The sequence below is a fragment of the Schistocerca gregaria genome, chromosome 1 (genome assembly GCF_023897955.1).
Source record: "Schistocerca gregaria isolate iqSchGreg1 chromosome 1, iqSchGreg1.2, whole genome shotgun sequence".
NCBI classification, from domain to species: Eukaryota; Metazoa; Arthropoda; class Insecta; order Orthoptera; family Acrididae; genus Schistocerca; species Schistocerca gregaria.
Window position 1 is genome coordinate 445,554,632 of NC_064920.1, and position 23,034 is coordinate 445,577,665.

General features: G+C 42.0%; 1 protein-coding gene across 3 annotated transcripts in view; it reads left to right on the forward strand.

The window, feature by feature from the left end:
- Positions 1 to 23,034, forward strand: part of LOC126351910 (uncharacterized) — a 1,029,617-nt gene that overhangs the window by 433,725 nt on the left and 572,858 nt on the right. For all 3 annotated transcript variants that reach the window (XM_050002645.1, XM_050002643.1, XM_050002646.1), the window contains exon 2: positions 3,503 to 3,559. The gene's annotated coding sequence lies outside the window, so the exon portion shown is untranslated. The remainder of the gene's footprint in view (positions 1 to 3,502; positions 3,560 to 23,034) is intronic.

Below are 23,034 nucleotides of genomic sequence, written 5' to 3' on the forward strand. Positions count from 1 at the left end.
GATGAAACGTGGAACACCTACACAACAAGCAGTTATTCATCACAACAGTACAAAATTAAACATAACGGATTCCTGCGCCCTGTTGTTAAAAGGAGATTGCGGTTGGTAGCTGGTAAGAATTTCTTTTCATTTGAGACATGGCTTACGTCCAGATGACAAAAATTTATATGATAAATACACCTGCACTACACAATAACATTATATAAATTAAACATTAACTGAATTTTCCGTTTATGCTTAGCAAAACATTATAACAAAATTAAATAGGAAACACTTCCTAATATTCTGCAAAACTACATTTATTTCGTCAAAAACTAGTTTCCTCCTTCTTAGGTCATCTTCAGGTGACAACCGAATTTTGCTAACACACAAAATTACCTTCGACTACGTAGATATTGTTTACACAGAACAAAAAAAAAATTATGACATGTAGTGTGTTGACATACAAATGTATCACTTTTTTGTCAAGCTAAATAGTTATATTACCAAAACAGTAAACAAACTTTTTATGGGGAGCTAATTTAAAAACTGATGAAAAAATATTGAAATTAAAGATTTCAGTCTAGTATTTTAAACTAAACATTAATTTAACGCCGGCCGGGGTGGCCAAGCGGTTAAAGGCGCTACAGTCTGGAACCGCGCGACCGCTACGGTCGCAGGTTCGAATCCTGCCTCAGGCATGGATGTGTGTGATGTCCTTAGGTTAGTTAGGTTTAAGTAGTTCTAAGTTCTAGGGGACTGATGACCTTAGAAGTTAAGTCCCCTAGTGCTGAGAGCCATTTGAACCATTAATTTAACACAGCGGAATACAGCGTTTCCCAGTATGGCGATATTTCTAATTTTCTTAATAGAATGTAAGATTTCACATTCTACGCCTTATAAGTGCATTTATGTGATGAGATGATTGACAAAGATTGAACCTTCCATTCTCTATTTCTTTCCTTCTTACTTTCTTTATCTTTAGCTTCTCTCGCGTTCAGAAAACCTAAGTACCACACCTGTGCTGTCTTGCCAATACATACTTTTCCACACTGCTTGCATATGATATTACACGCACCACTCCAGCCAAGGGATGCTATTTGCCTTCACTATTGAATAAAAATTTCCGTACGCTCTTGATCTTATAAAATGAAAGACTACTATTGCGACACTTGAACTTTTTACGGAGTTATCTGAAATTTTGAGTGTGTATCGCTCAACGCACCAGTTTTCGTGATAACTGACTGGTTCGTGTTGGACAGTGTGTGGAAGCCGTAGTAAATTACCAATCACTGGAGTTGTAGCCATTACCGGAAGCGATGTAACTGGTTGTCGGTAGTCTATTTGAAAGGAAAATTCAGGTATTAGAACGGAGGTGAGGTGATGCACCATCGAATGGAAAACTGCATGTCTGTGGTTCACACGTGAATGCCGAGCTTGCAGAGATTACTGTGCCTGTAGCTATGGTTTCTTTGTAAACTCTGAATAAGGGTCTCCTTCTGTTAGTACCTATATTAAGGTCCAAAATACTGTGGTAATGTATCTGATTGTCTAGTAGCATCAGTCAATAAATACCGACGATGCTTTGGATAACCAGTACGATCCATGACCACTCAACCGCTTTCACACATCCCACAGAGATTGGTGGGAGCCGGGTCCAGTGCGCGTACATGTTGCTCCGTAGCTTCCGAGTTTTGTCTGGGCCAAAAGAACTGGAAGAACTACAGAAACATTCTCATGTTCACTTAAACAATTACAAAGCTTGAACGGTATCCTGTCGCCAAGTGGTTTGTATCACCTCATAATAGTTCGCCGTCATCGGCGAATACCAATGTGTTCCGCGACTCGTCTACTCGCCATTTGTTACTCTCCAATCATTTATTGGCTGTGATTAGCTATGATCCTGATCCCTGATGATATGTCCGGCCAGCTAAAGCGCGTATGTTGAACAGCGGCTCTTGCATCATGCAACCAGGAGATAGTTCTTGAAGGTCGGGCTGCTCAACCGATTCTGTTCTCCAGGATTGAATTAGCGAGCAGTCAGCTGGTCTGTGGACCGTCTGTCTACTCCAGTCGTGGGGGAGCCTCGTCGTCGAAGCGTTATTACAACATCGGTCCACTCTGGCTGCATCTGTTCCAGATCGAGGCGCCCAAGGAGTATGCTAAGAGTAGTAGTCATAATGTCTGTATTATTGCCTCACAAAAATTAAACCGAAATTCATTTTTTATCAGGTTTAAGGTGCATCTCTTAAAATCACATAACATTGGAATCCCCGTGCCACAGTGCCATAGCAGGCGGCTAGAGGAGCTTTGTATGATGTGGAGATGGGCTGCACTTTGATTTTCGGGTCCTCTAGTGGCGGACTGCAATAGTATGACGCAGGATTTCAATGTGTACCTGGTTTTCAGAGATGCACCTCCAACCAAATGAAAAAATAATGTTGTAGTATTTTTGTGTGGTAATAATTCAGACTTTGTGAATAAAGACTCGTGGGCTACACGAAATAAGCACATCGTTAAAGTCGGAGTGTTTACACGTGTCATCCTTCATAAAGACGTGATCAAATGCGCTGTTGCTCGGGCTGTGAGCAATCTTACTCTTATCGTTCCCACTGATGGCCAGTACATGGTCTGTTGATACCCCAGTCGCCTGAAACGCCCAACTTCTTTCTTCTTTGAGACGTAAATCTCGATCAGTTGTTCAGTTGCTGATAACTGTAAAATGCAGTTACAACAGACGAATGATAGTAATTCTTGTCTACATTAATACAGTACTGGATTAACACAGATGCAAACATTACTGTGGAATGCGAAAGATTTTGACAAAGCAAACTTAAAGAGATCCTCGTGTTCACAGAAATAAAAAGTAGCATTACAGATCGCAATATTATTTTATGTGTTATGTTGGGAATCGGTTTCGATCATTAAAACCATCTTCAGACCAAGGTTACGGACGACCAGAGGAACCAGTGCCCTGTGAAGATCATGACAGACATCAGTTGGTATCATATTGCTCCTCTGGGCACTATGTCCTCTGGTCATCTGGAGTATTGAAGATGGTTGTAATGACCGAAATCGGTAATCAACGTTTAATAGGCCAAATACTTCATATACTTGAAAGTATTTTATGTAGAGACTTGGGACAACACTCACAAGAATTTTAGTTGTCTGTGTCACTCCTCTAAGCGTGTCATATCTATCAAAAAAATATTTTCGTCTCCACCGTACACTTGTTGAACGATGCTCACATAGTCCCATGCAATTTTTACTAGGAAAAACACAACATCTTTTCAAAACAAACATATCAGAAAAGCCATTGCAGTTCCGCGTTATCCGCGAGGCTTTATCTCGACTCTCGATAAGTCGGCTTTGTGCGCGCCGATGGTGGCGGGCCGTTATCTGGGGCCGGTTTCATTAATATGCAATCGCAGCCGCGCTATTATCCATTGTTTACACGCGGATAGAAGGGTGCGGCGGCGGCGGCTTCAGCAGAGTTAATCGCTCAGCGGCGCTCTTGTTGCAGGTGCTGAACCTCCAAAGGACGGATGCTGTCCGTGGAGTAGTGCCGGCCCAGCTACAGGTAAGCAAGCAGCTGCCTGTTCACTCATTTCTATACCCCTGCGGTTAGAACGAATTTGGGAAACGTTGAAAAACATATGAGAAGGTGTATGTGGGATTTTAGGAAATAGCCGTCAGTCACAAAAGTTACATTAGAGTAGTCACTCAGACACTGACTACTCAAGTTTCGCATTAAGGCCTTCTGCAGTCACTCGATTTCTTCGTATCCTGTCCTAAGTGCAGAGGTATTACACTATTCGAACTCACTTCGTGGACTTCTACCAGTTGCCCTGCTGCTGTAGTTCGCAAGCACAGTTCATACATAGGGTTACTCGTAAGTACCTCTTGGGTTTTAGGACTGGAAGAAGAAAACTGCAAGACATACAAAAAATATGGCGCATGTTGGAACATGTGAAGAAATCATCCGCCCAGTACTGTCACACAAAATTAGTTTGTACATGCAGATAGTCAACCCGCTGAACAGCTTTCCAAAGTGGGTTGTTGCCGCGGGACAATTAGTACCACGGACTTCAACGAACTGCTCGTATTAAACGCCTGTATCATCAAGGAATGAAAGAGGAGAAAGACTAATTGAGTTCTGTAACAAGTTTCAGCTAGTAATAGCGAATACCCTGTTCAAGAATAACAAGAGGAGGAGGTATACTTGGAAAAGGCCGGGAGATACGGAAGATTTCAATTGGATTACATCATGGTCAGACAGAGATTCCGAAATCAGATACTGGATTGTAAGGCGTACCCAGGAGCAGATATAGACTCAGATCACAATATAGTAGTGACGAACAGTAGGCTGAAGTTCAAGACATTAGTCAGGAAGAAACAACACGCTAAGAAGTGAGATACGGAAGTTCTAAGGAATGACGAGATACGTTTGAAGTTCTCTAGCGCTATAGATACAGCGTAGTAGGCAATACAGTTGAAGAGGAATGGACGTCACGGAAGTTGGGAAGGAAAACATAGGTACAAAGAAGGTAGCTGCAAAGAAACCATGGATAACAGAAGAAATACTTCAGTTGATTGATGAAAGGAGGAAGTACAAACATGTTCCAGGAAAATCAGGAATACAGAAATACAAGTCGCTGAGGAATGAAATAAATAGGAAGTGCAGGGAAGCTAAGACGAAATGGCTGCAGGAAAAATGTGAAGACATCGAAAAAGATATGATTGTCGGAAGGACAGACTCAGCATACAGGAAAGTCAAAACAACCTTTGGTGACATTAAAAAAAGCAACGGTGGTAACATTAAGAGTGCAACGGGAATTCCACTGTTACGTGCAGAGGAGAGAGCAGATATGTGGAAAGAATAGATTGAAAGCCTCTATGAGGGTGTAGATTTGTCTGATGTGATAGAAGAAGAAACAGGAGTCGTTTTAGAAGAGATAGGGGATCCAGTATTAGAATCGGAATTTAAAAGAGCTTTGGAGGACTTACGGTCAAATAAGGCAGAAGGGATAGATAACATTCCATCAGAATTTCTAAAATCATTAGGGGAAGTGGCTACAAAACGCCTGTTCGCGTTGGTGTGTAGAATATATATGAGTCTTGCGACATACCATCTGACTTTCGGAAAAGCATCATCCACACAATTCCGAAGGCGGCAAGAGCTGACAAGTGCGAGAATTATCGCACAATCAGCTTAACAGCTTATGCATCGAAACCGCTTACAAGAATAATACACAGAAGAATGGAAAAGAAAATTGAGACTGCGCTAGGTGACGACCAGTTTGGCTTTAGGAAAAGTAAAGGCACGAGAGAGGCAATTCTGACGTTACGCCTAATAATGGAAGCAAGGCTAAAGAAAAATCAAGACACGTTCATAGGATTTGTCGACCTGGAAAAAGCGTTCGACAATATAAAATGGTGCAAGCTGTTCAAGATTCTGAAAAAAGTAGGCCTTTCGCCCCTACTCTTCAATCTGTACATCGAGGAAGCAATGATGGAAATAAAAGAAAGGTTCAGGAGTGGAATTAAAATACAAGGTGAAAGGATATCAATGATACTATTAGCCGATGACATTGCCATCCTGAGAGAAAGTGAAGAAGAATTAAATGATCCGCTGAACGGAATGAACAGTCTAATGAGTACACAGTATGGTTTGAGAGTAAATCGGAGAAAGACGAAGGTAATGAGAAGCAGTAGAAATGAGAACAGCGAGAAATTTAACATCAGGATTGATGGTCACGAAGTCAATGAAGTTAAGGAATTCTGCTACCTAGGCAGTAAAATAACCAATGACGGACGGAGCAAGGAGGACATCAAAAGCAGACTCGTAATGGCAATAAAGGCATTTCTGGCCAAGAGGAGTCTACTAATATCAAATACCGGCCTTAATTTGAGGAAGAAATTTCTGAGGATGTACGCCTGGAGTACAGCATTGTATGGTAGTGAAACATGGACTGTGGGAAAACCGGAACAGAAGAGAATCGAAGAATTTGAGATGTGGTGCTATAGACGAATGTTGAAAATTAGGTGGACTGATAAGGTAAGGAATGATGAGGTTCTACGCAGAATCGGAGAGGAAAGGAATATGTGGAAAACACTGATAAGGAGAAGGGACAGGATGATAGGACATCTGCTAAGACATGAGGGAATGACTTCCATGGTACTAGAGGGGGCTGTAGAGGGCAAAAACTGTAGAGGAAGACAGAGATTGGAATACGTAAAACAAATAATTGAGGACGTAGGTTGCAAGTGGTAATCTGAGATGAAGAGGTTAGCACAGGAAAGGAATTCGTGGCGGGCCGTATCAAACCAGTCAGTAGACTGATGACCAAAAAAAAAAAAAAAAATCGTCAGTTAAAACATGGAGAGATTCGCTAGCGATCGATATGCGTCTGTTGTCGATACATCTTTTAATTATCACTAACCGCCTTCTATATTCTCGGAGGTACATAGGAATAAACTTTATGCGGCCCTCATTAATTTGGATCTGTGGTTTACCAGGACGGTTTGTTTTAAATCCAGTAACTACACAGTATTTCACAATCATTTAAATGCAGTCAACTGTCGTCATGGATCTCGCCATTTGTCAGTTAATGAGTTAACGCTGACTTCTATAATTCTGTATTGCCTCTAGCTGTTGCAGGTATAAAAATGACGTCATTGAAAAAAAGGTGATAGTGCATCAATGGGGAAAAAAGTCAGTGCACTTCATACGGTGGATAAAATGTATAATTGTTGAAAAACATAGCTGCTGACATTGGTTTTGGAATTTCAATAGGATCAGGCTGGAATAATAACCAGAATGAAGAGGCAGACTTGATTCGAAATAACAAAGGACACTTTAGAGAATCGTGGGACAGCAAAGAAAGAACCGCTAGATGACGTACTTATCATGTGGTTTAGTGTAAAGAGGGAGAGTGAAGTTCCGACTCCAGGCTCGATAATGCAAGAAAAAAGCGTTAAATTTAGACAAGAAGCCCTCTAATGATGACTTAGTTACTTAGTTGGTTATATGTTTCATCGATAATTTAAACTACTTTCATGTCGAAATGCCAAGGAACTTTGAATTAGTTTACAGAATCCGTATGAATCATTGCTGGTAACATTAATGAACACATCATTTTATTCCTACTTATGCAACTGCATTTAAAAACAATTGTTTTGTTACGAAGATGAAAGCTCGACACAGCTTCCAGTGACTGGACAAAGACTTACAGTTACAGTAGCTGCTGCCAATACAAAAAAAAAAATCGAAAATCTTGTTTATTTTGAAAGTTGCTCCAAATCAAATTATGAGGAATATCACATTATTTGAATTTTAATTAATCCGGATGGCGTACCGTCGCGCCCAGTCCTGATAAGCAAGGTCCTGCAGAATTTATAAGCCTACCTGTTTACCTGTTTCAAACCCAAACCTTTTGACTCGTCTCCGTAGTGCTTGTGAGACATACTGAGACATAAAATGGATACGAAAAATCGGCAGAAAACCGGCAAGCACGTCATGTGAGTTTCATTTCATTAATCAGATTACTCGTGTAATCTCAAGTACTGGTAACTATTACAAGGGGCCGTGATCTGTAGTATGGTTAAGGTTGAGCAAGGGCATAACAAGAACGAAGGTCAAGGAACGATGCGTTAGTAACTCCGCCGTGTCCTGTTCAAAGGAACCATCCCGAAATCGGCACTGAGCAATTTACGGAAACCAAGGTACGCCTAAATCTGGGTAGCCGGATGTGGATTTGATTCATTGCCTCTCAAATGCGAGTCGAGTGTTTTAAAGCTTTGTGTCGCCTCGCTCTTTGACATTAACGGAAGGAGTCAGAAAGAATCCGTTTCTCGTACCAGATAGATAGATAGATTCCCGTCCGACTGAAGGATCACTATCAACAATGCAAAAAATATTGTTCGAGGTTTCAGATTAAATGGAAGAGAATGTGATCCCGAAGTAGTTTAGTTATTCACCTTTACCGCATCTCATTCTGAAATATGTACTGTCATGGAATAATTTAATTCACAGGGCGAACATTTAATCATTGTTGACGAAGAGAGAAACATATTATCACTAAGAATTTGCGTATGTACTTCAGAAAGCAAAAGCCGTTGCACAACAAGAGTGGCACAGAGAAGAGAATACATTTTCGGGTTCCGTGTAGAGAGAGTTTTACTGCACTACGGATAACACGCACGTCACAGTGTGCTAGTGAAATGGCACGGCAACTATTAACTCACTCCCAAGTTGAAGTACGCACCACAGTACGATTCTTGTGCGCAAAATACTAAATGTCACACAGATTTATCATGAATTTCTAGCAGCATGTGTACCAAATACAGTGTCGCACCCAGCCGTAGTGAAATGGTGGCAACAAAATGACCAAGGCGATCGCGAAGTTCATTTATCTCACCACGCGATCTCTATCCTGTCGACCAGCTGAAACAACATCCGGATGGAAAGAGGGCGTCAGTCAGTGATGAGGGCGTTTACTCTCGAAAGGCTCCGTGACCAAGGAGCGGATTTCTGTCTTCGAGGATCTGAAACAGTGGTGAAGAACCCGACTGTTGTTTACAGATACTTCGAACCATGTCGAAAAATAGTGTTGTGCATTTATACTACTATGAAGTGTAGTGCTGAATTCAGCAAAAGTTACTCGGCTGACAAAGAAATGTGCAACTTTTTATTTCAAGTCCGCTCGCATAAGTGTCACCTATCTTTTCTTCCTTCTTCCAGCATTAAGTTTCGTGACCATTCAGCAAAACAAATCTTTACCGCATCGTCTCCTGACTTACTATGTATATACGCTTATTTTATGGCCGACTTCAGCCTAGTATGGAAATACCTACCTCGTTTAACATCGTTCAGACAATTTTTTAGGATGGATACCTTTGAATTACCAACTCTTCTTTTCGCTTTGTAGCACTCATTCCTGTAACATATGGAATATAAAGCTCAAGATTTTGCTGTGACTTTCAAAATGTTATATTCAGGTCATCTGTTTCTCGATACTTTTGTGTCTCCCTATTTTTATTTACAAACTACGATGTATCCACCGTTTATAACATCAAATACCAAACTGGGACATCAACAACAGAGAATCTTGACATGTTTGTTCTCAAAATTATTATTCCCTTTCAAATATTTACCAATTACTTAAGTTTTACTGAGCTTAAATCATTGCATTTCACATGCCGCTACATCGCATTGGTTCTCGTTTGTTTGCTTAAAAGTTTTTTTGATTGGATATTCTTCGCATACAGTTATGGAAGGTCATGTTGCAATCTGTCTGGTTCCGATCTGACAGTACAATCAAACGTCTACCTAGGGGGAAATTACTTCGTTTGTTTTCGTCTTTAATTTTACGGCGGTTTTAATTTTTATAGTATTTGTGTGTCTGACATTCAAGTCTGTATCCACTGTTGGATATATGTTATATACAAGAACTCGCCATATTTAATAGGCAATACCTCTACCTCAAAAGTCATTTACTAACACACCATTTTCTCTACAAGGAGCCGGCCTCTATGACCGGATGGTTCTAGGCGCTTCAGTCCGGAACCGCGCACCTGTTACGGTCGCAGGTTCGAATCCTGCCTCGGGCATGGATGTGTGTGATGTCCTTAGGGTAGTTAGGTTTAAGTTGTTCTAAGTTCTAGGGGACTGATGACCTCAGATGTTAAGTCCCATAGTGCTCAGAGCGATTTGAACCATCTCTACAAGGAAATTACAGATTATCTATAGCGGTATCCATTTTCCCAGTTTTTACTGCCAAGAAACTGAAAACAAACGTGTCTCCCTATGTATGCTAGTTTCGCAGGCAATCATTTTTTGTCTTTCCTTTTCTATTCTTGCATTTAATTCAGGAGGTTTTTGAAATTATGCATCTTGCTAGTACGGGAAGTTATTAAATACTTGTTGCTTCAGTATCTCGACATTGAGTTCGAAGCATGAAAGAGCTAAATGTTACACGATTGCATCCCGAAAACTTTTTTTATCTTGATACCTACAATATCACATAAAACTTTCATTCCAAGGTTGGATATCCTGTGATTTGAGAACAAGAGCTCCCGTAGCGCGCTTCTTTGTTCTTGCTGAGAACTCCCCATCCTGGTCACGTTCTGTGAGTGATATCTCCATGCGGGAATCACCTTTGTTTCAGTCATCAGTCTTCTTTCTGGTTTGATGAGAACTTCCACGAATTCCTCTCCTAGTCCAGACTCTCCATCTCAACGTAGCATTTGCACCTAACGTGCTCAATTATTTAGTGGATATTCCGTACAGTCTTTACTACCGTCTCAAACCATGGAAGTTATTCCCCGATGCCTTAACAAGTGTCTTATTATACTTACCCTCACCCCCCCTCCTCCTCCCCCTCCGTGTTTCCCACATATTTCTTTGCTCGTTGGTTCTGCGGTGAGCCTCTCCATTTCTTATCAGTCCGTCTTGTTTTCGATGTATTTCTGTAACACCTAATATCAAGTACTTCCACTCTCTTCTTTTCAGTTTCCCCCACAGTCCACGATTTATGTCAATTCAGTGTTGTTCTTCAAACGACGCACCTTCTCAGTAAATTTGTTCCTCAAATAAAGGCCGGTGACAGAAGAGGCCTTCTTTTGACATGAAACGCTCTCTTCCTGTACTAGTCTGCTTCGTATGTCCCACAAGCTTCATCCGTCACGTCTTTTTTTGCTTTCTAGGTAGCAATATTTAACTTCATTTATTTCATGGTGACGGATGTTGAGATGTCTATTCCTCTTCCTCTGAATTTCTTACCGTGGTATTTATTGTCAGAGTATCTAGCCTCAGATAACTTCAAATGCGCTTCGTTTGCGGAATTACTTTTACTATTCATTATATTATACATGGAAGGTTTTAATAAAGCTTTCTTATGAAAATCGCTTGCAAAAGCGGTCGAAACGGCCAATATAACAATATAATGACGCGGTCACATACTGGGTAAAATTGTTTTGAAGACGATAATAGCCACTGAAATCAAAGGTCTCAAATGCCAAATGCCCTCTTTCAAAATTAGTAGAATATCAGACCTACTTGCGTAGACGTAGCCTTTTAGCGGACGATGTGTTTATGCATAATCATCTCAGTGATGCGAATATTTATTTCGTTCGAGGATATGTCAACTTCTGTGAGACTTTAAAATTTTTAAATTGCACATGCATATAATTTTAAAACGGTCTGCCAGGCGAAAGCATGCTGTGGGAACTAGCTGGAGAACAAGAAATATTTTAGGAGCTATGTGATGGTTACACACAAAAATATATTTTATAAAACTTGTTATTGTGGTGGTGGCGCTGGTGGTGGTCTTTGTTGTGTTTAGTCCGAAGACTTGTTTAATGGCCGGCTGCGGTGGTCTCGCGGTTGTAGGCGCGCAGTCCGGAACCGTGCGACTGCTACGGTCGCAGGTTCGAATGCTGCCTCGGGCATGGATGTGTGTGGTGTCCTTAGGTTAGTTAGGTTTAAGTAATTCTAAGTTCTAGGGGACTAATGACCACAGCAATTGAGTCCCATAGTGCTCAGAGCCATTTGAACCATTTGAACTTGTTTAATGTAGCTCTCCGACTAGTCTATTTTGTACAAACGTCATCATCTCTTAATCTCGTGTGCGCGTTTCGATAACAGCACATACCACAAACTGTTTTCATCTTGTCTCAACTATTTATGCCACGCGGGATTAGCCGAGCGGTCTTAGGCGCTGCAGTCATGGGCTGTGTGTCTGGTCCCGGCGTAGGTTCAATTCCTCCGTCGGTCATGGGCATGTGTGTTTGTCCTTAGGATAATTTAGGTTGCGTAGTGTGTAAACTTAGCGACTGACGATCTTAGCAGTTAAGATCCATAAAATTTCACACATTTTGAACATCAACTATTTATCATTCATGTTTCACTTCTGTACAGAGCTACATTCTGTACATCAAACACTTCATAAACTCTGTGGAACACGAAAATTTTATGATTTGTGGATTTTACAACCGCACCGACTAAGGACTTAGCGGTAGAAGACAGACAGCCGCTCATACCTGCTGATGAAGCGTGGCCGGCTTATCACTCTACAGCAAGTTTACAGAGCTTCGCCAGGCCTGTAGCTGCGTGTCTGTTTCATTTGTACCAGTTAGACTCTTTTCTCGCCAGGCATCTTCAGTTTTAAACTAAATAACTTTAGTTATTAGACCGTGTCATCTTAGGACAAACAGCCAAACCACAGCTGTTTCGACCATCTTTGCAGTGATAATTTTAAAGGCGACTAACAGTTAGTCGTCCTGAAAATTATCGCTGTAAAAACTGTGGCAACATCGGTGGTTTAACTGTTTTAGTGTTTTATAATGAAACAGCATAATACTGGAAATGATTTGTACACACAGAATTTATATGTACAGTACTGTTGTAGTAGACAGGCTACAACACTTGCAGCGGAGTCCCATTACTACCCGCGCCACGGACTCGCGATCCAGTCTGCGTGCTGGCGGTCTATCGCTGTCTGCGCAGCTGCAGGCTGGCAGCCGGCGGCTACTGTGCAGTCGAGCTGAAGAAGAGCGTGCCGCGCCCCGATGAGTTCCCATCGATCGCTATCTGCCGCGCCAAGGCCGAGGGCGAACAGCTGCCCGCAGACTGCACACGCAGACGCGGGCGCTGGAGTGGCCGGGTCGCCTCGCCGCGGCGCGCCGTAAAACTGTCTGCAGGCCAGTGCTCCGACACCGGCGCTTAGCACAAGAGCAGTAATTAAGCCGGCCTCGCTTTCCTCTTCTCTGCGCTCTGCTGCTGCGGCTGCTTCTCCAGATAGCATCTGCGTCTCGCACTGCAGCCGCACTCGCTCTCGGTACAGTCGCAGCACCGGTCACTTTCAAGTCGCGCTCTGTCAACCTACGCTCGCCACTGCTACTATAAATTACGTCGTCTGGTTGTCCCATGCAAATGTCGTACAAGTCAGCACTGTTCGTTCTATATACCCTCTTATGGTCAGTCTGGGGGAGATCTACAATGTATGATACTGAAAGAAACTTTGCAAGCCAAGATCGCAAAAGAAAAGAAGAAGGAAAAAGCATTTTATTGGATGACCGGTTTCAACAGAATTACGCTGTTATCGGACTGCCGACCTGGGTGACCGAGAGGTTCTAGACGCTACAGTTTGGAACCGCGCGACCGCTACGGTTCGAATCCTGCCTCGGGCATGGAAGTGTGTGATGTCCTTAGGTTAGTTAGGTTTAAGTAGTTCTACGTTCTAGGTGACTGATGGCCTCAGCAGTTAAGTCCCATAGTGTTCAGTGCCATTTGAATCATTTGTTATCGGATTTTCAGCTTTAAATTTTTACTGCATGTTGCATCAGTGTTGCATGTTGATTCACATGGCATACATACTTTCCACTACTTTGAACATAGCTATACATCGGCATATCAGATGTAAAATTATCAAGTAAAAACATAAGCATAATTATATTGCGGCGATTACAAGTGTTCGTGTTCAGTACTAGCTGTCAACATTGACGCACAAAATCTTGTAAAATATTTTAAAGCATCCGATGATAACAGCGTAGTTTTGTCGAAACCGAACATCCAATAATATACTTTTTCAATATATATTTGTATGTTACCATTCCCCAACAACATTACAGAAGTTGCCAAGGAACAAGGGTTAGTCTATGGTTCAAATGGCTCTGAGCACTATGGGACTTAACTTCTAAGGTCATCGGTCCCCTAGATCTTAGAACTACTTAAACCTAACTGACCTACGGACATCACACACATCCATGCCCAAGGCAGGATTCGAACCGGCGACGTAGCGGTCGCGCGATTCCAGGCTGTAGCGCCTAGAACCGCTCGGCTACACTGGCCGGCGGTTAGTCTATGATCACCCATGTTTGCAAAATATCGATTTTCCGAGTTTAAACATCCATATTTAAACATCGATACTGTATTCTTGGGCACTTCCTAATGTCGACCTTCCACAGTGAAAAAGTACCTTCTTCTTCCCATTGTCAATATCTTCACATTTAAAGGGAATCTTTTTCTGAAGATGTCTCGCAGTGATACCAATGCAACGTCACGATCAATTAAATACAGTGTAGTGTTACGAAGTGTTTCCGACAAACAACTGGTGTGACGAGTCATGTTATGGGCAACAACTTTTGTTAGAGGCCAGCCCTGAAATAACGAGATTTCACGGAACTAGCAGGGCCACTAACCAGGTGAGCGGCATATCACATAACCTAGTAAACATAGTGATTTTCGACGAGAAAACCAAGCGAATGTGTGTCTGTAAGCGGAGGATGATGTTTCAGAAGCGAATGAGGAATTTGGTTTGCTCGGCAGCCTTTCGCGCAAAGTAGATGTCTGGATTATATAGGCAACACACATTACATATCAAAGCCGCAGAGCGCCTGTGCTCTTGTGCCTCTCAGCCTTACACGGCAGGGAGTTTCGGCGAATACTATATCTCTCACAACAGCTGTTACCCACGACGTGATGTACTACAGTGTTTATGAGGTAATAAATTATTATGCTAACGTACTTTTTTGCAGACAAGCATGGACTAATGCCTTTCATTGTTCATTCATTTCATGCTTTCTTGATGTTAGATTCTGTGGGCAACACATTGACGTATGGGAAAACAGACAAACCAAACTTAATTTGCGCGGTGAACATTATAGAAAGCACAAGAAAGGAATAATTTGAAAAAAAATTGATTCAGATGGCTCTGAGCACTATGGGACTTAACATCTGAGTCATCAGTCCCCAAGACTTAGAACTACTTAAAGCTAACTGTACTGTGTCAACAAAACAGTGTACTGAAAGGAGAAACTTACTTCAAAAACATTTTTAAAAGATGTAGGCAAAGTAATGTTAAGTATTGTATTTTTTTTATTAGTAAATATGATGTTGCAGGTATCTGTCGTTGGCTTTTTAAGTCGTTTTATAAATTCATCATTTAATGTAGACGTGACAATCACTGATGTTTAAGGTCTGTTATTATGAACCATCGATGATGAACATCTCACATCTCTACAAAGAACAACGCAGATGCAGCAGATGTTTTGTAGTCCTGGAGTTGATTTAGCCAGCTATGATCAAATGTCACCCCGATTTATGACGTGAACGAATATGTTACTCACCCACATTTTATTACTGTTGATATTTTGTGTGTGTTAAAAACGTACTGGTCGCACATTTTATTAAAAATACGTGGCAGTCTATGTAAGCACTGGAGTAATTTTATGTGGAATGCCGAGAGATTTAATGTCAACAAAGCACATTTTTAGTACACACATACTAAAGACACAGCGTTCCATACAAAGTGGTTCCAGAGTAATTTTTGATCTGGTCACTATCGTAGGTGTATTTATCTACGGAGAATGTCAAATTCAACTTGAACATGATTTTGGCTTTTATACCGTAATTTCAGTTTGTACCGCAATTACAGGGACAGGAACTGCAACTCACAGAACTTATGAAACAACTTTCAGTGACATTGTGCATTTGACATCAAAAATATAAAAATATAGTTCTCAGCAGGAGGATTTACTTTAGCCGTATTTGGTTGGAGTTCACTATAATGCTCCTCAGACCACTTTCGCAGGGTTCTGGCACCGAGACACGGACAATTATAACGCTTAAAGATGTCATCGCCGCTGAGCAAGACATAAAGCATGAAGGAATGCAGGTGGTTCGCAGCTGTCGGCGCGTCTTCGATTACTACCACAGGTCTCATGCAAGCGCAGGAGAATGTCTCCTACAACATAATACTCCTCCCACCAGCCTGCGTCCGCGCTGAGCTGCACGTTCCGTGCCGCCGTTCATCTCGTTGACGGCGTTTGTGCAGACGCTTTCGGCTGATGAGTTGACACTTTTCCACTGATCGAAGGTCGAAACCCGATGGTCCTGTGCCCACTGAAATCGTAACTGAGGATGTCGTCGGCTCAACATATGAACACTTAGGAGTGGTCTGCCACGGTATCCATGTTCAACACTGTACGATGAACGGTGTGCTCTGACACACTAGTGTACGCACCAGCATTGTACTGTTTCGGCAGAGATGACACAGATCACCTCCTATGCTACTTTACAGAGCAGACAAGCCTCTGAACTCCACGTTCTGTGAACATTAGTTGACGTCCAACCATTAAGCGCCTAGCGATAGTTTCACTGTCCTACTTCTTTCCGTACATGCCCATGACAGTAGCACGTGAACATTCGACCAGCTTCACCGTTTTCGAGATACTCGCCGCGCAACGTAGCCGTGCGGTCTGGGTGTCTTGTACGGTTCGCGCTGCTACCCCCGTCGGAGGTTCGAGTCCTCCCTTTGTGTGTGTGTGTGTGTGTGTGTGTGTTTGTGTTTGTGAGTGGTGAGTGGTGAGTGGTGAGTGGTGAGTGGTGAGTGGTGAGTGGTGAGTGGTGAGTGGTGAGTGGTGAGTGTGTGTGTGTGTGTGTGTGTGTGTGAGGGGAGTCCTTAGCGTAAGTTAGTTAAGTTAGATGAAGTAGTGGTTAAGCTTAGGGACCGATGACTTCAGCAGTTTGGTCCCGTAAGGTCTTACCACAAATTTCCAATTTTCGAGATACTCGTTGACAGGTTCTGCGTAATAATAAAAATGTCCTTTGTCGACGTCGCTTATCTAATTAGTTTTCCCATGTTCAATCTATATCTTCACTAGGGTGATAGCCTGTCCGTGGCGGCTACGCTCACATATTTGTGTTACCGCGTCGCGTGCCCGCAAGGTCACAAGGCGGCATCCAACGTCGCAGTTGGCATTGGTCATAATGTTTTGGCTTATCAGTGTATGTGGGGAAAGTGATGAGTCCACTTAATCGATATCTTATTTGTATAGCATAACTTGCAAAGTTCTAACTGTCGAGGCAGGTAGACGAGAGATTATGAATCAATAAACAGCACGAACAATTATTGGCTCAGTACTCAGAAAGGAATGTGTGTCGTTCCCGATGTAAGTTAGTTGAGGACTCCTGCACAGTTTCACACCTTTGCCTCAGAAACGCTACACAAACAGTTAAACCCAAAATCTCGTGTGAAGAATGCAAGACAGTGGCGTAAATGACACTCCTGATGTTGTATTAAAGTGACGCCCCGCCGCCAGGAAGGATACTCATTAGCAGAAACACTACATTATCAGGATCTTATCCAGCAGCAGCAGTTTGATACCAGGAAAAGAAGAGATCCTGTTGCTTATTTGCATTTATACCTCAGGTATTTACAAGAGCTTGACAAAATGTCGGTTATCGCCTTAAAAAATGAAGTGCAATTGATTAAGATGGACTTCTTTCACTGTTTTGTTACGGAGGTTGCGTGGTCGCTAATTTACAATACAAGTGCGTTCTGAATTTTAATCCACATATATCTATTACTGCCACATTTAATTTTCTTCCTGTATTTTAAAATTTCAAGTTTTTGTACTGCAAAATAATGAAGATGCAGGTTTTTTTATTTCAAGGGCAATGTTACTAAAACATTGGCCTTCTGTTTCCAAAATTCATCAAAATGTTTCACATGATAAATACCTTTTATGACGTAACCCCTGTCTCTGTGAGGGCAAGTGTGTTTTTCAACTCAACAGAGTTTAGCTTTTTTCTTAAAACATATTGTAAGGTTTTAGTTAGATGATTTCTTGTTCTATGAGTGAACACAACTGTGTGAGCTGTAATGACATTGTTTAATATTGCAATTTTGCCATGGAAATACATCCTTTTACACAGTTCACAATGTGACAATGTTAAGACAGTTGTCAGAATGACGCATCTCGGCCTCTGAAAGTGAACTAATCCTAAACACAACAGTATTAAATTGTAACTAGAAGTTTCTTTACAAAATTATTCTTACGATTACGTTATGATGTTCGCCAGTACTACAAAAAATCATCCGATTCCGGTACAAAATTGGGTGCTATTTTTAGGAAGACATCAAGTCTACAGAGGATGGTTAGTTTTGTGACAAGTTGAGCATAATATAACCCGTTGCTGGAGTTTACAGTGGACGCAGGCTGGTGAACCAACAAGTTTATGCTTCTGCACATGGTATTTACCTTAACTGCGATGAATTGTCGTCTGCGTGGCTGCTCTCGCCCACTGAAATTTCTATAAAATATAATTAAGCCTTTGCTGAATTTTCCAGCAGAAACTCTCCCTATATCTCTCGTAATGCGAGAAAACATATAATCATCCCTAGTCTCAGGCTATAGCGATATACACGCACATGGCTGGAGCAGCGTACATATTGTAATGCCCTCTCAGTTCTCACAAGAACAATTAACTAACTGGCTGGTTCGTTTCTCCACAGTTGGAGCTCAACGACGCGACAGCTAATTTCTAGCTGGAGGTCAGCCGCTGTAAACGCAGTGTTTACACAAATTTCTCCTCTGCGTCGTACAGAGCGTTATGCGCTCCATTCTGCACTTCATGCTAGTTCAGAGATGGGTCCCCCTGAAATTTCCGTCTTGTCTTTCTCGTAGCCAAACTCCCTCCCCACATGCGTTCTTTCGTTCTGCATGTCAAAGCTTCCTTCGACCAATACGAGTGTTCCTCTTATTTTGTGGAAACACTCTCTACCAATCACAGGGGTTCTACCATTGAACTGCGTTGAAATCTCGGCACTTAACTCCTTCCTGGTCGCTGGTTTTGTGACATGAGGAGGGATGGGTTCCATTCTACTAATTCTGAAAATGTCGATCTCTGTAGACTGCTGTCAGTTGAGAGCATAATGTTTCATGCGTAGTCCTAGCAGGCTAACGCATTTTTAATTCTTGTTTTAGTCTTTTGTGAATTTATTTCGCTTTATTCTTTCCCAGAACCTGACAAACAGTTTTTATTTCTTCACAAAAAATAGGATATGTAGATGAAAAGACAAGTAGTTGTAGGCTGTTCTTATTCTATCTCGTTCTGCTCAAATGCAATACGATGATGGCCTGTCACGCACGTTGTAAAAAGGCGGACTGAGAACCACGTTCGAGAGAAGACATTTGAATACTGTTGGCCGGAGTTACGTTATTCCTCTTTTTACACTACTGGCCATTAAAATTGCTACATCACGAAGATGACGTGCTACAGACGCGAAATTTAATCGACAGGAAGAAGATGCTGTGATATGCAAATGATTAGCTTTTCAGAGCATTCACACAAGGCTGGCGCCGGTGGCGACACCTACAATTTGCTGAAATGAGGAAAGTTTCCAACCGATTTCTCATACACAAACAGCAGTTGACCAGCGTTGCCTAATGAAACGTTGTTGTGATGCCTCGTGTAAGGAGGAGAAATGCGTACCATCACGTTTCCGACTTTGATAAGGGTCGGATTGTAGCCTATCGCGTTTGCGGTTTATCGTATTGCGACATTGCTGCTCGCGTTGGTCGACATGCAATGACTGTTAGCAGAATATGGAATCGGTGGGTTCATGAGGGTAATACGGAACGCCGTGCTGGAGCCCAATTAGCAGTCTTAGCAGTCAAGATGACAGGCATCTCATCCGCATGGCTGTAACGGATCGTGTAGCCACGTCCCAATGCCTGAGTCAACAGATAGGGACGTTTGCAAGACAACAACCATCTGCACGAACAGTATGACGATATTTGCAGCAGCATGGACTGTCAGATCGGAGACCATGGCTGCGGTTATCCTTGACGCTGCATATCAGACAGGAGCGCCTGTGATGATGCGTCGAACCTGGGTGCACGAATGGCAAAACGTCATTTTTTCGGATGAATCCAGGTTCTATTTACAGCATCATGATTGTCGCATTCGTGTTTGGTGACATCGCGGTGAACGCACATTGGAAGCGTGTATTCGTCATCGCCATACTGGCGTATCACCCGGCGTGATGGTATGGGGTGCCATTTGTTACACTTCTCGGTCACCTCTTGTTAGCATTGACGGCACTTTGAACAGTGGACGTTACATTTCAGATGTGTTACGACAGGTGGCTCTACCCTTCATTCGATCCCTGCGAAACCTTACATTTCAGCAGGACAATGCACGACCGCATTTTGCAGGTCCTGTATGGGCCTTTCTGGATACAGAAAATGTTCGACTGCTGCCCTGGCCAGGACATTCTCCAGATCTCTCACCAATTTAAAAGGTCTGGTCAATGGTGGCCGAGCAACTGGCTCGTCACAATACGCCAGTCACTTCTCTTGATGAACTGTGGTATCGTGTTGAAGGTGCATGAGCAGCTGTACCTGTATGCGGCATCCAAGCTCTGTTTGACTCAATGCCCAGGCGTATCAAGGCCGTTATTACGGCCATAGGCGGTTGTTCTGGGTACTGATTTCTCAGGATGTAGGCACCCAAATTGAGTGAAAATGTAATCACATGTCAGTTCTAGTATAATATATTTGACCAATGAATACCCGTTTATCAATTGCATTTCTTCTTGGTGTAGCAATTTTAATGGCCAGTAGTGCAGTAGGACCGTCTGGCAACAAATTTTTATTTGTAAGTGTATTTCTCTATTAAACACTCATTAACAAGCGCCTTAACTTTCATTTAAGTCATTGAGATACACCTTCGGATGCTACATATCGCAGAGGCCTGATTTTGCGGTCATCTAAAATAATAATCTGGGGTTGACAGCTGTTCGTAAACGGATTTCCATAGTGTAAGCTATATCAAAACGGTCATTTACCATTTACAATAAAATGAAAATTGAATTAATATTTTTTGAAAGCTCACTTGACGTGTAACATCAAAACGCTGAAAGTTCCGTTCGTACTATCCAATTAATTCTTCTAACTGTGAATCCATCGTGAAACTAGATCTAGAGTCAGCCCTAACAACACTATGCATCAGTTGTAAAATATGTGAGATTTATTTTGAGCTTCGTGTCTAATCTATCGTGGGATATAATGGAATAATGGAGCCCGGAACATGTAGTGGTGTATAAAGCACATTTTCGACATCTGGCGAATAATATTCTCAGTACTGTACCACAGAAGGCAGGAACCTATAAAGTGTGAGAAGTGATGTGCCACCTGCAGCGAAGAGTCCTCTTCTTTTTAAAAAAATCTCGGGCAGACTAAAATTTTATGTTAGACAAGGGCTCGATTACGAAATCTTGCCTTTTGATCTGCAACTACTTGTTTAAACAAAATGTCATGTATTCGCTGTATGAAGTTTAAAAAATGGTGAATATTACGGAGTGTCATTTCTGTGCAGAGTTGTTTCTGTTTTCTGGTTACTTACGTCGCAAAACGAAGACACAGATTTGTAGTTCTCAAAGATTATACGTATCCCTAAAAACAGTTCTAAAAAACGTTTTACAACTCGATCTTCCAATAGCCACCAATATGAAAAACCTTATACTGTCTTTTGAGGATTAAACGGAATTAAATAACATGAGTGAAGATCCTTCCTTTTAACAAAATAATAAATAATTCCAGATAAATATAGATGGCAAGCATAGTTGCGCACCAATTTATCAGGAATTTACCGCGACTAGATCCCCATTGGTAAAACAAGCAGCAGTACAGAATATTAAGTACCAAATTTTAAGTAAAAGAGCAAAATCCCAAAGATAATCTTAAACCAATAAACATATCATAGAACAACGGAATTCCGTGGAACTCATTCGTGAAATCCCTTTCAAGAGTAACAACAATATTTAGGCAGAAAAGACAGGTATCTTAATAGTCAGTTTCAGTTTCACGCAACAGCGTGCATACCCCAACCACTGACCCACCCTAATCACAATCAGTCCCGGATTGACCAGTAAAATTGGCGGCGCCTTGACTAAAATACGTTCGTACGGCGTTAGCTCGGCAACCTACGTCTTGGTGATGCGTTTTCTCTTTGGTTTTCCTCTTCTGGCTGCTATTTAAGCGCAGCACTTCCGGCTATGTTTCTATTGGTTTTCCGCTACTGTCCTCTAGAGGTTGTGTTTGCCCGTTGCTTGGGCGTAAGTTGTGTTGGCGAATCTTGGACTGACCGTTACGGAGGAGCGTTGGTTGCTCGCGGCGCCGTTAGTACCTGCTAACGACGAGAATCCACATAACACACATGGGCATCCAGCATCAGGCAGTGCAATATACACACTTGCTAGTGCATTCCAGGCCCTCACCACCAGCCCACCGCTGACACCCTAAAACAAGAGTGACCAAACTACTAAAAACAGGCACACCTTGGTACAGCCTGAAAACATTAATGAGAGGAATCTCCAAATAATTACGAGATAGTAAACTTCTGTCAACTACGAATCTCACAGGATACAGCCAAGTAGCGCTGTGTCGTTCGAATACAGCATTACTAGGTGCTGTTTGCAAAGTCACAGCGATTTAAGAACCAGGCTTAACTTTTCATAGCGATATGAACTGGAACGAGCACGTTAGGTTTGTAGTACGGAATGTGAATGGTTGACTTCGTTTTCTCATCTAGAAAGGAGATTGCTTATCGGTTAATAGCGCGACCCAATCTTGAGTACTCTTCTAGTGTATGGAATCCCTACCAGCTCAGGTTAAAGGAAGACATCGAAGCATTTCAGAGGCGTGTTGCCAGATTTATTACCGGTAGTTTCGATAAACATGCGCGTATTACGGAGATGCTTCGGGAACTGGGAATCCCTGGAGGTGAGACGACGTTCTGTTCGCGAGGCAGTATTGAGAAAATTTAGAGAAGTGGTACTTGAGGCTGACTGCAGAACGTTTTGACTTCTCTACCATCGTTTTATGAAACTATGCGGCGGATTTGAATCTGTATCAGGAATGAAGGCATGTACCTGCAAAATAAACGAAACACTAAATTAGTTTATTGATCTTGAGTGGTAAGTGGCGATCTGTAATAATTATTTGAGAGAATATGAACAATGTAGCCAAGATCGCTTGTAAACAACCTCTATTGTCGCTTAACGGTTCGGTAAGCATGTTTACCATCTTCATATGGGGATAACATGTTATATGTACAGGTTCCGTCAGACTGGACGAATAGTTGAGGACAAATTGGATGAAAATCGGTGTAGATTTAGGCCTTTTAGAGGTTGTCAGGACCAGATCTTTAGCTTACCGGAAATAATGGAGAATTGTTACGAGTGGAACAGGGAACTGTATCTATGC